Source organism: Python bivittatus, unplaced genomic scaffold, assembly GCF_059951505.1.
Source record: "Python bivittatus isolate LINGU-HERP-01145 unplaced genomic scaffold, Pbiv_v1 ctg000570_np1212, whole genome shotgun sequence".
Taxonomy (NCBI): Eukaryota; Metazoa; Chordata; class Lepidosauria; order Squamata; family Pythonidae; genus Python; species Python bivittatus.
The window spans coordinates 21568329-21584967 of record NW_028277097.1 but is presented as its reverse complement, the minus strand read 5'-3'; positions in this window follow the sequence as shown (position 1 = coordinate 21584967).

Sequence of the window (16639 nt, the reverse complement as noted above, 5' to 3'; positions counted from 1 at the left end):
TCTTCAGAAAGTTCCCCTTATCCAGTCTTGGGAGTTTGAGACAACCTAATTTGTCCCCTTGCCTGGAAAACAGGGTCCTCTGCTGGGGGTGAGGTAGAAGTTAAGAAGGGTCAGAAAGCCGTCTTTGGTGGGAATGGTGGTGATGGTTTCCTTATTGCATCAAGGAGGACAGCACTGGACATGTCAACCCTTTGTCTGATGCAGAACAGAATTTTGAAGAATGGTACCTTTTCCTTCCCAAGTTAACTGGGGCCTTTGGGAGAGAAATGAAGCAAATCAACACTGGAGCCATGCGCTCGCAGGATAAGTGAGCTGATCTGGATGTACAGAAACTTTTTTTTTCCACACTCCTCTTTGAGTTCCTGCAGTATCCCAAATTCTTCAAACAATTATTGGGTTGTTAACCTGACTACTGAATTCTAGGACACTTCCTACAGGGAGCCACAAACTAACCCAACAGGATGAACTGGTGCAACGGCTAAGCTACAAGAAGCAAACCAAGGTGATCTCCAGCCAAGCTTAGCCTACTGGACATTGACAGCTGCTAAATCTTTACCTGACCTGGTGAAGCTTGTTGGGTGAATACAGCTTACAATCCCCCATCCCACCCCCGCAGCCTGTTCCAGCAAGGTGGTCCAAGAAGGGGGAAAAAAAGAAAGCAAAGTGCCTGAGAGATCTTCAGAAAACACATTTCTGACCATCTGATTTGCAGCAGAGGCCAGGGAGAGGTGGTGTGTCTGGTGTGTCTGGGAACTGAAAAATGTGTGGCACTAGAGAACATTGGAAGGAGTGGAGATACAACTCTGCAGGCCGGGGGGTGGGGGAAATAAATAAATTTTAAAAAAGAGTGCCAACTTTTATTGTCAAGCCCGGCTGTCACTATGTGAAACCACAGCCATATATAAGAAATATGTGACATTCTAATAGGAAGTAATTTACCCAAGGATGTGTTTGTGCCTTGAAGTGCCTTCAATGCTTTGGCTCAGAAAACTTTGCGCGAAGTGTCTGCAATGCGGTGCCTTTTGCTTTGAGATTTCCCTTTGGTCTGTAATGGACCTTTTATAATGCTATTAAACTCTCCCTCTTGGAAAACAGCACGAGAACAATGGGACGAGGACACAGCATGATCTCCCAAAGGAGGACATGGGATGTATAGGTCTCATTCAATTTTTTTGAAGTCTACCACCATCGCCACACTTAGAGCACACACGGACACAACCACACACCAGAGCAGTGATAGTTTGAAACCTCAGGTTTTGGATTCTTGTTGAATGGAACTCCTGTGATCATCTGAGACGCATCTGCTTGGTCATCGGGTGAAACAAAATGTTGGACATTAGCTTGATCCAGCCAGTCTGTTCTTATGTCCTTACAGATGTCAGGTGCTGGGTCTTCCAGATGTTCCTTCCTATAATTTCCCTTCATGGTCCTCCAGCTATGTCCACCCAAACATTTTCATGTTATGAAAAGTTCTGCTGACTTAGAACTGAATCAACTGATCCTGCAATCTTCTCTGGCCAGTAATCTTTCAAGCCTTCTTTTGTGATTATTCTTCCTCCAGCAGATAATCTTAAATAACATATAGTTGGCATTTGTAGAAATTCTATTCAGCCTTTCTTGTTTATGGTCTGGTCTTATCCTCTCTCCAAATGTAAGGATTAATATATGTGAAGATTAATAAACTCACTTGGTGACTTTGGGTCAGTTATACTCTCTGGTTCCAGTCTACCTCACCAGTTGTTGTTATCTGAAACACACACACACACACACACACACACACACACACCAGTGTGGCTTGACTGGTAGAACCATCCAAGAATGTATCATCAGATGAGAGAGACTAGTAGAAAAAAAGTCTTGATTTTTTTTTTTTTTAAATAGGTTCGCTTTTCATTTTGGGTAGAGAAATATTTCCCCAACTTGCTTGTTTGGTTTTGGAGATGAGACCAAATTCAACCTGATTACTGTTCTCTCCTCTAAGGGTGAATCAGCTGATGGCAACAAGGAGAACGGGAAACCTCTCCGCTTCTAAAATGATGCTTCTCTTGGTCACCAAAATTCTGCATTTGCTTCTTGACTCTCAGTGGGAAGGCCACTGAGAAATGTTTGTAGAAAACTACAAATATTAGCTGGAAATGTTTGTAGTTAGAAAAGAGTGGTTTGTGCATTCCATTGGATGAATTATTGGAATGTGTATTAAATAGTCTTAGGGATTAGATAAATACAACTTTCCTGCTTGTCCTCCCGTGGAATTTGGGATTCTTCTTTGAATGTTCCTTGTTCATGATCAGAGGTGTCTGCAGCTAGCCACTGTTATGGCAAACTGAGCCAAGGAGGGCTGGCCAGTACCTTGCTTAAACCAAAGTGTGTCTTAAACACTTCCAAATGTTGTGTAGTGTATTGGGGCAGTTTCTCTACTGCCAAATTAAATATCTGTAAGCTGGCACAACAGTTACACGGTGAGTCAAGCTCACAGGAAGAGTTTGAAAATGGTAAGGTGAACGGAACACGCAAATGACCTTTAGTATTCATTAGACATACAGGTCTTTATTCAGACATTTCCCAATTATTGGATTACTTTCTGTTTCACGGATAGGCTTAGTGCTTTTATGAGGCCTCACCTTATAATGAGGCAGAATAACATTTGCTCTCCCCAAATATATGTATTTTGCTTCTTCGTAGCCTGACAGCTTGTGCAAACTTCTCCCAGCTTCTCAGTCTTAGCTGGCACGGAAGGGTATCTACAGTTGTAAAATGTGTTTTCCTCTTTTGTAGATTCCAGTGGTTACAAATAATAGAGGGAGAATAAGGAATTCAAATTCCAAAGATCTAAGCCAGTGTTTCTCAACCTTGGCAACTTTAAGACAGGTGGACTTCAACTCCCAGAATTCCCCAGCCAGCCTTGCTGGCTGGGGAATTCTGGGAGTTGAAGTCCACCTGTCTTAAGGTTGCCAAGGTTGAGAAACCCAGATCTAAGTACTATGCTGAAAACACATGATGGCTTTTATCTGGATTTTCTCAAAAAATGCCTCACGGGAGAGTTAAAAAAAAAAAAATCTTTTGCTAAAATCTGCTTTATTTTCCTATGCTTTTTAAAATAACAGTAGAGAAATTGAAAATTGCATAGAATTTTTTGATTGCTTAATTCCTTATTTTGTCTGTTGATATTGGAATTATTTGAGAGTTAAAAGCAGGTTCAGTTTCTTCATTTTTCTCTGTTTCTGATAGATTCCAGGAAAACAACTTTAATCAAAATAAAAAGAGGCCTGGCTGTTTTAAAATGAGAATTTTAACCATAACAGGAATTCTAGCCTTTGGTCTCCTGTGTGTGATAGTCTCAGCATTAGATATGAGCAGACCTACATCTAATCCCAGTTCTACTTTGGACTAGTTGCACAGTCTTTAGCAACCAATTGGTCTATTGCTTTCATTCTCCATGTGTAAAACGAGAAAAGTGACCGAATTCATCATAGAGATACTTGAATTAAATCTGGCAACACTAGTTCCTCTGCATCATTCCTTGGAAGGCAGCCGACTGATTTCAATGGTCCCCATTTCCCAGTTATTTTGGAAGCAGCCAACTTAGAAACAAAGCATGTCAATTAACTGGTGCAAAATATCCCATTTTCTCAGTATAAAATATTAGACAGCATTAAAAAAAAAAAAAAAGAGGAAAATTCCAGCTTCCAAATTTGGCGGAAAGGCCATCATTATTTGGCAACCTGGCATTGAGATGGGGTGAGGAAAGCTATGTTTTAATCTCAGGCCTGATTCTGAACTTCTACTTTGTATATTTAATTTAATATAGATTTATTCTGGAGAGATTATAGGCAACATTCTGTGCATGCAATTTCAATTAACTTCCATTATTTATTTCTGCAAAGATGACATTGTGCTCAGGGGACTGTATAGTGGGTGATACTGAGTGTCAGTCCAAGAATGGGGATTCAGATACACTAAATGGATGTATAAGCGCAGCCACGCACATCGACACATGTTGATCCATAAGATTTGGTTGTTTATACTAGCACATCTCCCTGATGTAAATAGAGGGGCAATCCTTCAGAAACTTCCATGCTGTAAGAACTAAAGTTTTAATGCTAGCATGGAACAGAAGGATTGTATTTCCATCAGGGAAGGGAAAAAATAAAAATCTGTTTCTTCTAAACATTCAGCCATGGATGGGACTCACCGACAAAAATTTAGTAGTGGTTTCCAAACACTGTTCTTGTCATGGCTGGACTAGAATCTCCGGTCCAGAGGCAGGATCTCAAACATACAGTATGGTTCTGGTAGATACGCATATTTATGGCATATTAGGATGAAGACACTTTGGAGAGTTGATTGCCTTTTGCCAGCCAAATGATGGCATTCTTTTTATACTGACTATAGTTTAATTCTGGCATTTCCTTTTCTTGCCCTTCTGCCTTGCATTTTTCAGCCTTGAAGCTGGGCAGCAGTTGTTGACAGAACAGGCATCTCTGTCCTGAGAAACTAAGCCTGTCAACTTCACTCTGAATTAGACAAATTAGTTTCCTTTGTATTATTCTGTTTCTATGAGCAGCTGGAGAAAGAGAAATGGAGACTATGGACCTCCAATTCTTTTCCACCCCACCCTGATGAGCCTGGTTCTGGGATCAGCTTCACTGATCTTCTCAGGTTCTTCAAGATTCTTTGATTAAGCCAGCTTTCGTCTCCTTAGCCTTCTCAAAGTACAGGAGGTTGAGGGACACTGCACATCCTCTCTCCCCCAAAATGAATCTATTTCTCATTCTGTCAAAGTCTATTTGTGCTCCAATCAAAACTAGTTGACCAAACTCATGCAAATATAACCACAGTTTATTCTCTTTAAAAGAGAGTGCAAATATTTTCATTCTCAGACTGGGCCTACATCCAGCCTTCAGAACAAAGTTCCCCCTGATAAAGTTGGATGGAAACAGAGACATCTCATTTGTGAATGACTTTGTTAGGTCAGTCATAAACTTTCAGTCTCCTCCTCTATGAGATCCAGGGAAGAATGAGGAAATGAAAATACCACCCAGGCAATATTCACAGTGGTGGTGATCAGGAATTAAAGTGTGTGTGTGTACACACACACACACACACACACACGGCACAAAGCCAGCTGGGTGACCTTGGGCCAGTCACTTGCTCTCAGCCCCAGGAAGGAAGCAATGGCAAACCACTTCTAAAAAACCTTGTCAAGAAAACTGCAGGGACTTAAGTAGATCTCATCAAGATCCCTTCTGAGTAAATGGCTCCTAATCAGTTTTAAAAAAGTAAAATCGGGTTCAGAATGAATTGGGTGAAGATGTGGTCCTTCCCGGTCGTTACTCCAAATGTCAACTTTGATATTAAATGGCAGTTTATGAACCCGTTACTGAGCTTTTGGGCATTTAAATTTGTTTATTCTTTCCTCTTAGAGGAAAAAAGGGGAGTCTCTAATCATTGCTATCAATAAAGGCTGGTAAAGCAGGATAAATTCAAAGCTATTGGTTATAATCAGAAGAGCAACCCCCACCCCAAAATCATCTTGAGTTCTTTTAAGAAATATTAATCACACCTCTAGACTAAAGCAAAGCATGGAAAAAAGAAAGAAAGATAGAAAACAGAAAACAAAAAAACACGTAGCTTAGACTTGTTTTTGTTTTGTGGTAAGGGAAAAATAAAATGTTCCTCTTACGGAGAGGGCAGGGGAAAAGAAAGAATTGAATTTGCTTTGAACTCCCTGATCAAAGTTCTACTTGTATTTAATAAAAGGCATTGCTATGGAAATGAATTAGTTTACATTTAATATGCGACAGTTCAGCGTAAGGGCTATTAACCTACTTTGCACTCTTTTTAAAGGGAATAAATTGTGGTTGTATTTGCATGAGTTTGGTCAACTAGTTTTGATTGGAGTACAAATAGACTATGACAGAATGAGAAATGGATTCATTTTGGGGGAGAAAGGAAGATCTTTGGGATGAATCAACCTAGAGTTCAGTTCAGTTCTCTCCTCTCCTCTCCTCTCCTCTCCTCTCCTCTCCTCTCCTCTCCTCTCCTCTCCTCTCCTCTCCTCTCCTCTCCTCCCCCCTCCCTCCCTCCCTCCCTCCCTCCCTCCCTCCCTCCCTTCCTTCCTTCCTTCCTTCCTTCCTTCCTTCCTTCCTTCCTTCCTTCCTTCCTTCCTTCCTTCCTTCCACAAAGCAAGTTTTGGGCTCTTTTTTTTCAAAATGAGGGATGAAGTGGATAGGATATCATTACAGAAGTGAGCAGGATTTGGTCACAGACATAAATGAAGGTGATTATTTCTAGGTTTTGCCCAATTACCTTTTGGGTTTGGAATTTTTAAAGGATTATTTTAGCATTTTACATTTTCTAAGACTAAACATTAAAATGACTAGTGTTGTCCCATAACTGGCTTGACTATTTTCAAAAGTTGCCTTCCACCATGACATGGGCTTCTGGTTTTCTACCATATGTGCAGGGTGCTTGAAAATTTCTTTCACATTTCTCTTGGTGGCTATGAGCTGCTTTAGTGGTAGTGATGATGGATATGATGTTTTCTGGTAGATATGATGTTTTCTATTCCTCTAGCTTCCTTAGCCACTAATACTTCTCATCTCAAAGAGTCCAACAAGATGGATTTCTTCCTCCTGTGATCTCCCTTTGGGATTTAATGAAAGCACAGGAAGTTAGGGAATGGGGAAAGAAAATTGTGGGATGAAAGATAAGACATTTGTGCACACCTCTTTGTTTATCTCCCAATTAAATGGATACAAAGACACTTCCCTCCATCAATGAAAACTTCTTTGAAATTCTCTTCTGCTTTGAAAGAATTTGTACAACAAATTCCTGTTCATCAACCTGAGAACTGTTGCTAGTAGAACATTCAACATCATCTTTAAAGCAGCGTAAAGCTATGCCAGTAACTCAATGGTCTCCTACCAAATTTCTGTAATGCACTCAGGGGGCTTCAAATAATAATAATAATAATAATAATAATAATAATAATAATAATAATAATAATAATAATAATAAAAAATCCATTTGGGGCCTGCCTTTGATCTCTGGATCAAAAGCCTCCCAGCCCTATCAACAGGAATGGCATAAGATTACAAAGAGATGAAGGGGGATTCTAGAAGTCTGGACTGGTTTTAAGTGAGATAGAGTTTCCTCCAAGATGACCTTGGGCTGAATTTTGTTTCCACGCAGTCTCTGCCACTAGCCATCTTCTGTCTGGTCACCAGCACCACCACCAAGTCCCAAACAAGCAAATACACACAAACTGTTCCTTTCAGTTAAGGAAACTAGGCAGCAGAGGGCTCACTTTGACATGGAAATATGTCACATAGCTTCTTTGCTGAAAGAACTCATGGAACCCTAACCCTTTATCATGATTTTGAGAGGAAGTACCAGAATACCTTGTTGGATTTTGGAGGTAAACTTCATGAACATTGCTCATTGGAAGAATTGTGGTTGCATTCCCTCCCACACCCCCCAAAAAATCCTCCTAAGAGATAAGAGGTTCAGAAGGACATTTCAGACCCATTTCAGAGTCTTGGTGAGCTATAGTAGGAGAAGACAGAATACTAGGATCCCTGATTGTTTGGACTCATTTGAGAGAGTGCACTTATGATGTTACCTAGCTGCATAATGAAACATCTGCAAGAAGTAAAGCAAGTTTTAAGTTTTAATCTGCAAGAAGTAAAGCAAAACATCTGCAAGAAGTAAAGCAAGAAGTAAAGCAAGCATTCTGAGAACATCAAGACTCACTTGAGAAAAATACAAGGTGGCTGGACAGAGAGGAATGTTGAAGGATATAAAATGTTGACATGCCAACTGCTTCCAAAATGTCATTAAAAAGGTCTGAGATCCCTTTCCCCATGGAATATACTCTTCCTATGGGCCTGCTCTTCTCCAATATAATCAGCAAATATTTGGCAGAGTTTCATCAGTAATTCTCCAAATTCTGCCCAGCTAATGCAGAAATCTGGGATGTTTCAGTTTATCTTCAGAGATCTTTGGAGATCATAGAACAATCATCTAGTGGGGAGTCTACTGCTACTGATGTATTTTTTTGGACAAAGATTGTGGATTGTGCTTGACTAGGGTCCTCCAGTCTCTAACAAGCCCAAACATCTTAGGCAACAGCAGAATCTGTGAACTGTTGTGGCTTTATTCTTCATAGCTGTAATTCACAGACTATCTGTTTACCTCTAGTGCAGATGGTTCCTCTTGGCCAGCTATAAGCCATCTATTTCTCTCCCATCTCCTGCAGTCCATTGTAGTCAATACGAGGAGGGATATAGCGTATGAACTCAGAGATTGCCAACTGAATAAATATTTGCTGAGATCAGTGAATTCCACCCTTTTTCCACTACCCGCATCACAAACAAAAGCACCACTGTATTCTATTGCAACCATCCAAACAGAAAAGATATATTTAACTGCTTAGGAAGTAGCCCTTTCCAGTTGCTTAAATGCATGGCAGCATGGATATCACCAGAATACAGCTTAGCAAAATTTCCTGAACATACAGCCCATGCTTTGAAAAGCTGGTTCTCAGTGGTGCCCAGGGCTACATTCAAGACTGTGTTGTAATAATATGCACAGAAGGGAACTCTAGGGAGCCACGGACCTTGGAGAAGGCACCTAGAAGCCTTTAGGAAACCAACAGGTGCTAAAGCATGGATGAATCTCAGGGAGATAGCAAAATATTAGAAAAAAGACTCAGACTAGCTCCCCCTGAGTCCTTGGGGTATAAGGAGAAGGGAAGACACAGACAGACTTGTAAGACTCTCTTGCTATAGCAATCAAGTGTAGCTCTAGTCTTCTTATAGAGTCTCTTTCCTGATTTGGACAACCTCATAGAGTTGACAGGACACCAAATGTTCATCAAGTCCAACTTGCTAAGATGATCATGTAATATGTAGATTCTCTTCCCCTACTTGGTTTAATGCTATATGGGTAAGACTATTGTCACTGCCACCTTTCTTCTTCTTCTTCTTCTTCTTCTTCTTCTTCTTCTTCTTCTTCTTCTTCTTCTTCTTCTTCTTCTTCTTCTTCTTCTTCTTCTTCTTCTTCTTCTCCTCCTCCTCCTCCTCCTCCTCCTCTTCCTCTTCCTCTTCCTCTTCCTCTTCCTCTTCCTCTTCCTCTTCCTCTTCCTCTTCCTCTTCCTCTTCCTCTTCCTCTTCCTCTCCTCCTCTCCTATAGAGGATATTTGGAGAACCTCTACACTAAATCACAGGTATGGATCCTTCTTCAGGCTGAGAGAGCCACCCTTGCTTTTAATGGAGATTCCAAAAAAGTAAGAGAAGCTAAGATAAAATCTGCATTTAATTTAATGTCACTGAAATGAACTTCTGGGGACTTCACTGACACCTCCAGATAAGTTTCCCATGTCACCTTCTGTCTTCTAGATCTAACCTCTAGTCCTGGGATTGACACTTTCTGAGGTCAGCCAGAAGGCTGCCATCTGTAGTTATCTTTGAAGGGAAAAGCGTACTAAAATTAAACTAATCCAATGAAAGATTGGAGTCTACTGTAGCAAATTCCAAGTTAAATACACAATGATTCAAGTTAAATAAACAATGATTCGAGTTAATTACACAATACTATTTATACAGTATTATACATTAATACTGTTCTAGCTTACATACAAATTTGACTGAAGGACAGACCTTGGGAAGGGAACTTGTTCTTAAACTGGGGACTCCCTGTAATGAGGAAAACAACATAAAGCAGAGAGGAGAAAACCTGGAAATTATATCATAAAAATAACTTGGAAAAGATTGACCAGACTGTGTGAAACTTGTTTTCTTTACCCATTTGTCAAAACAGTAACAACATAACAACCAATTCAATTGCTAGCAAACAACAAATGTCACTATTCCACTGCTGCAAATCAGGCGGTGATTTCTCTTTCTCGTGCTTCATGGTAATTCTTTTAGCTAGCCCCCATGCCTGAAGAGTCCACAATTCTTGAAGTCTTGATATAATCCAAACACTGATGATAGAGACAAGAAAGACTAAAGCATCTTTATAACACAAAATGTTCATAATTCTGCTGCTTTCATCTCCAATGGTGATAATAATAGAGCAAGACTAAACCTTATGAGTTCATGTTCCAGCTCCTATGTAATATCTTCAACAGCAAGGTAATGATCAACTCTTACTAAACATTTTCTGAAATGTCCAATTGCAGGAAAGGTATATGCATTAGTGGGTATCTATGTTTTGGAACCCTCTCGCTTAGTTTTCTAAATAAAGACAAAGAACCTGTTCTCTAGTGCTGCACTGGAGATCTTGATTTAACATTATTTAATGCATAACCCTAACTCCTATCTCCTTCTCTGCCTTGTCTCCATGTATTAAACGCAAATGCATTATCTGAAAGTGTGCAGGGTTAGAATGCCTTTATGATTCTTTTAAATATTAAGGCCTTGTAGTTTATTATTGAAAACATGTAGTATCCTTTCAGTTCTGATCTTAATGTTAAAAATATGATGTCTAAACAGACCGTCCAGGAGGGTGGACACTTTCTAACATCCTAGAAATAAATGAGAAGGAGGCACAGATTGTGGGAGGTTGAAGTTTGGTATCTGTGAATGTTCCTGAGACCACAAATTGGGCCTGAAAGCTAATGAGTCAGCCAGGTGTGATAACTCTAATAGACAGGAAATTTAGTTGCAGGAAATACATTCTGGGGTGGGGAGTGGAATCCTTAAAGACAGCCAAAACCTCAAGATAGCAGTGTACTGTAATGTAAAGCCTGTTTCTTGTTAATGTATATGTGACACTGTCAGCCTTCCCAGGTAAACCAGACAGGAAACATGACTAGATGAGCTAATTCTACTTTATTGTAAGGCTGCATTAACAGAATCTTGCAAGTCTGAAAGTACAGTTCTCCTGTCCTCCCTATTTACTGCCTGAGTAGTTAAGGTGGTTCCTAAGTTTCTCTGGCTGTTACTCTGTTGCAGACTCCTTTCTCTTTTATCTGATCATTCCCTATGTGGCATCTCTTCCCCCAGTCTTCCAAGGTCACCCTTACATTCCATCACACATTGACTCATGTACCACCTTGCCAATTTTGACAGCCCTCCATCACCCACAGATGTGCTGGGTCTAGTTAAAGCCCAGCACCTAGCTCGCTACATTCTACCAAGAGGAGAGACCAAGAGCAAATCAGAGGATTTGGTTTTGATGGGAATGGCTTTGATTGCAATGCCATGCACACCATCCTGCAGATTTTGACAACCCCACTACAGATGGTCCTGGCATCCTGTAGCTATTCAGTGACATCTGCGAAGCCAAGCCTGGTTGTTCGTATATTTCTGTGATATTATTGGCAGCTGGTTGGTTGACACCATCAGGAGCAAGTCAAGAGGAATGTAAAATAAAATCAAGAGAAGATCTGGTGGCAGAAGGACATACTTGTCAATGGTTCTGTTATATACAATGATTAGAAAGATTTAGGGTAGACAAAAGAATTAAACAAATTAATTAAAGAACAAGTGAAAGATTATAAGATAAAATTTTTGGTTACAATATACAAATGAAACAGTGGGAGAATATGTGGTTGAAAGGACTGAAATTTACATTATGCTATAATCTTTAAGAGAATTTTTATAAAATAATGTATCGTTGGTATATACAGTATCACTGGAGAAGTTGTCTAGAATGTATAAACATACTTCAGATGTACACTGGAAATGTGAACAAGAAGGGACATTTTATCATGTTTGGTGGACGTGTAAGAAAGCCAGAAAGTTTTGGATTCAAATGAATGCACTAATCCAGAAGATTTTCAAGATTACTATACAATTGAAACCAGAGGTTTTCTTTTGGGATTGATAGATAAACATAGGAAAAAAGTTATGGAACTTGGTTTTTATACATGATAACTGCAGTGAGATTATTATATGCACAAAGGTGGAAAGATCTGATGCTCTCCAGAATGGAGAAATGGATGGTGAAGATGATGGAACTTGCTGAGATGGCCAAATTGACTTCTTTGATCAGAGAAAAGACAATATATACGTTTATTGCTGACTGGAAACCCCTTACAGACTTTTTTTGCATGAAATAGAAAAAAAAATGAACTTTTGACTAATGGTTTTGATGAATAGAAAAAACATGAGATTATAGAAAAATTAAGAGTCGTGTTGTGACCTTAAAGTAAGAGGTAACTTTATATTTATAATTGCTGTAAAGAAAATCGGAAGCTACCTCTTTATATTTTCCTTCCTTTCTTTTTTCTTCATTTTTGGCTTTGCCTTTCTTTTCTTTCTTCTACATTGGTTTTTGTTAGCTTTTATCTTTGCTTTTTAACATTTTAATAAAAATATTTTTTAAAAAAGAGCAAGTCAGCAGATGAAAAGAAAGAAAATTATATCTGTGCCTGCTGCCTGTGTGAACTAGCAGATATCACTAACTTTGAAATGTAAAGCTGGTACAGGCCACATTGAGTGCCTGGAGCTTTTTTGTTTTAATTTGAGGGACGATCATTTGAGCCTGTTTAGGGTTTTGGAGGAATATGGAAAGTGAAAGAACCTTACAGGGAAGTTCGTTTATTAAGCCAAGTGGAGCTTTTAGTTTAGAATATTTTTTTAACAAACACATTTTGTATTTGCCCCATCAAGTGCACAGTTCTAGGAAGCTCTGGAGGCAGCAAAAATAGAACCAGCGTTTGGCCATCATGGTCTAAGCCTGTAATTTCTTTAAAAAAAGTAAAATAAGAGACTTTAATAGATTTAAAAGGTAGGGAGAACAAGGCAATGTACTGGAACTCCCTTTAGTTTGCTCTTCCTTTTTACCAACTTCCTTGAGGCTTTCTCACAGCTGAAGAGACCAAATGTGTGTAGATTTTAGAGTGTTGGTTAAGACTGCATCTCAGCCATGAGGTGACCCTAAACAAATCTTTCTCTCTCAGGCAAATGACTATATTGGATGGTTGTAATTGTATGTGAATAGACATGGATTTCTTTGAACTCCCTGGAAAGTGGTGAGGTTGCAAAACAATATTTAACTGGAAAGGGAAGGGAAGGAATTACTTGGACACCATTGGCTGAGGTCCATCCTAATCCAGTATTTTGTTTCTCTAAGTGGGGAAGGAGAAATTTCTGGGGTGCTTGCAAGCAGAAGATGAAGACAAACCCTCCTGCACCATTGTTCCCCTGCAACTGAGATTTGGAGACCCATGTCTACCAATCCAGAGGCAACATGGAGTCTTCTGATAGTCCTTGATAGACCAGTTCTTCATTAAAGGGTCCAGTCCCCTTTAAAGCCATCTAAATTAGTGGCTTCCATCATGGCTCATAGTGAATGAACTCAACAGGTTAATGATATGCTATGTAAAGAAGGTCTCTCTCTCTCTCTCTCATCTGTTCTACCTCACTCAAGTTCATTGAAAGAACTCTAGTCTAGAGTCATTTGCTGTTTTCAAAGAGGGATTAGACAAATGGAAGCTAGGTCCATCAACTCTGATTGGTTGATGCAGTTATCCCTATGTCTCTTAATTGAAGCCCCCAGAAGCCCCCTCTAATATGACTCTTGGTGGGGGAAGCTGGGAGTTGCAGATGAGAACTTCAGAAGGGTTGCACATTGCTCATTCCTACCTTATATCAAATAGGACCTTTGAGTGTTCTCCTCTGTGTTCATTAAACAGCAGTGTACTACTTTCCTCTAGCTGATCTCCTCCAGGTGCACTGGATTGCAACTTCCAGAACTCAGAGCCAGCATCTAAAGTATTCCAGGTTGAGGAGCATTGCTTGATGCTTTCAGATCATTCCAAGCTCTGGTTGGAAATGCCAGTTTAAAGAGGGACCTTCAATGTGCAAATTGAGGTATTACTAACAGAGGTAAGTCATAGAATAATACAATCATAAAATACAAAGGTTGGGAGGGGTCTTAGAGTCATTTTGCTCAATCCCTTGCTCTGTGCAGAAATCCCCAAAAGGTGACCATCCAGCCTGTGAACACTTGCAATGAAGGAGGATCCAGTATTTCCCAAGAGCATCTGTTCGACTGTTGAAAGTTGAACAGCTCTTTTTTTCCTTTGGATATTTTTTCTTGATTTTCAACTGGAATCAACTGCCTTGTAGTGTAAAATAATTGTTTCTTGTTCCATCTTCAGTCCTTTCCAGATGCTAGTCATGTCATCTGAGGATGAAGAGGCCACAGGGAGTTCGGGAAAGTCTGCTAGCTACCAGTTGCTTTCAAGATGGCAATTGGCGATGGCAATTCCTCCCACCTTTCTACTTATTGTTGAACAAGGATAACCTTTCTGACGCCACACTTCATCCCAAGGCAGAAAGTTATCCCTAGGTGGAGAATGAAGATTAGAAATAAGACAGACATGCTATCACTTTGAATTTTGCTTCTAAAAGTGATTAAAAAAAATAGCCACATATCTCATTTTCTGCTTCTGGTGCTCATTTCTTTTCAAATAATTCTTCCTCATCATGGGGGAGCCAGATGCTCCTCTCCCACCACCACCATACTCACATTTCCTAAGGAGAATTTCATATAGAGCTGTGGTTTGTTAATTGATGCTTGCATTCTTGGCCTTTAAACTCTCTTCTGGAAACCAAAGTATCCTTTAGCACCTGTGGCCACAAAAACTCCCTCCCTTTTAAAAAAGAAAACCTTAACTTCTCAAGATACATGTAAAGGAGAGGAAGAAAATAGTTGGGGAAGAAAAACTGATAATGAGAGCATATCTAAGACCGAAAAGGGTGTTCAAGAAGGCAGAAGGAGGACATTTATCAGTTTAATCCTGCAAAATCCTAGCTTTGTATTTCCACTTTCAAATCCTCAAAGGTGAACCTCCTTGACCTCTTAATTTAATTGACTATTGTTCTGCTCTCAGCACAATTCATCTGCAGGCCTTGAAACTGGATTAGATTTTTTTTCTGAGTCCTTTAGACAGAACTAATTAAACTCTCAGAGAAACCTGATGGGTCTCCCAGATTATTTGCTTGTGTTTATATGTGTGTGTACACTCACACAGACACATACACACACAATTTACCTTTAAGGATAAATACATAAGTGTGCATTTCTAAAATAAACAAAGCAATAAAACAATGAGCTGTGTGAAATTGAAAGTTTGATTCAAAGCTGATTCAATCAAATCAAACTGTTTTGGAAAATCAAAGCAAACTGTCTATTTGAATCGCATACTACTGAGTGAATTCAGCAAGCGTTCTTGGGCACGTGCAAACCCCCTTTGTTCCTGCAAATTGATTCAGGTTACTGAATCAAGCAGATCTGAATCATCGTGTGCAATGGCATTCCAAGTCAAATAAAATATTCATGAGGGTTGGAGCCAATCCAGACACCTCTACCGTCTGACATGCAGAAGGTCCTGGTCCCAATCCTACTTCACTATAGGTAGGATAGAATTGGCTAGAGGCTAGGGATATCAGATTCTTTTAATCTTTTGTCAGTTTACTGGTAGTTTACCAGCTTCCACTAGCAAGTTCTCCAGAAGAGATCAAGAGTGAACAGTTTGAACCATGAATTCTACCACCAAGATGGATGTGTGTAATGATATTTGGGGCCAGTACGCTACTATCCATTCACTGAGCAGATGGCTCAATGATGCTGAAAGAAAGATGATGGAAGAACTTGTATGGATGCTGGGAACATCCTTTCAGTGAAAATTGCAGATTTCTCTTCCTTCATAATTTAATGTGGCCAATAGACCATGTTCTCTACTTGGCTGGTTGCTTTCAAGATGATGTTCTTCCCCCATTTAGCTTGTCATGGACACTTTCCCCCCATAGATATAGGTACAAAGCCAACCCATATGCTTCCTCTTGATAGGTTACGATCATCATCACATTCTCCTTTTCTATTCATTATGTGACATGATCCTATAATCAACATTGGCAACATGGTACCCCGGAGCTAACTGAATAGTTGCAATCTTGTAAGACTCACCAATTTTTGCCTTCTCCTGTGAAATCTTGGGGCTGAGATAACCAACTTCTCATGAGTTTGACCCCTTCCAAAGATGTTGGGAGATTTGGGGAAGACTACTATATTGTCCCATAATATCACCCATTGATGCCTATCCCCAAGGAGGTGCCAGACCCATTGGTATGCCCCCATGTTCTTGAGAAAGGTAATGAATCACAACTACTAAAGTAGCATTTATTAATGCATCCACTTCGTACATTTACCCCAGAGTACCTAGATGATAAATGGAGACAGAGAGCTCCCTATGAGTGGCAGGAGGAAAGTGATCTCCCAGAACATGGAGAACAGGCATTTTATTTAAGGAAATAGCAGTGAAACCCACTCTAATAAATAAGCCAGGCCAAGTTAAGCACTTATAATGCCAGTGTCTGTGATAAGGGATGGAGACATTAATATCAAATGCTTCACCATAAACGAGGATGGTGGCATTCAGAATGATGTATTGCGCCTCCTTGGTTGGTAGCATGACATGCTTTTAAAGTTATTATTATTGTTTTGGGTAAGAGGAGGAAGAAAGATCAGGAAGAAGAGGGCTGGAGCCAAGAGAAAATGAAATTTTCTGAAAAGGAACCACATGGCAGGGTTTTCTGTAAATCCTTCTCTTTGGGTTTATCGGAAGGGAGTTTGCATTAGCTCCAACTATGCAGCGTCATACCCCTTTTGTATAACTGCT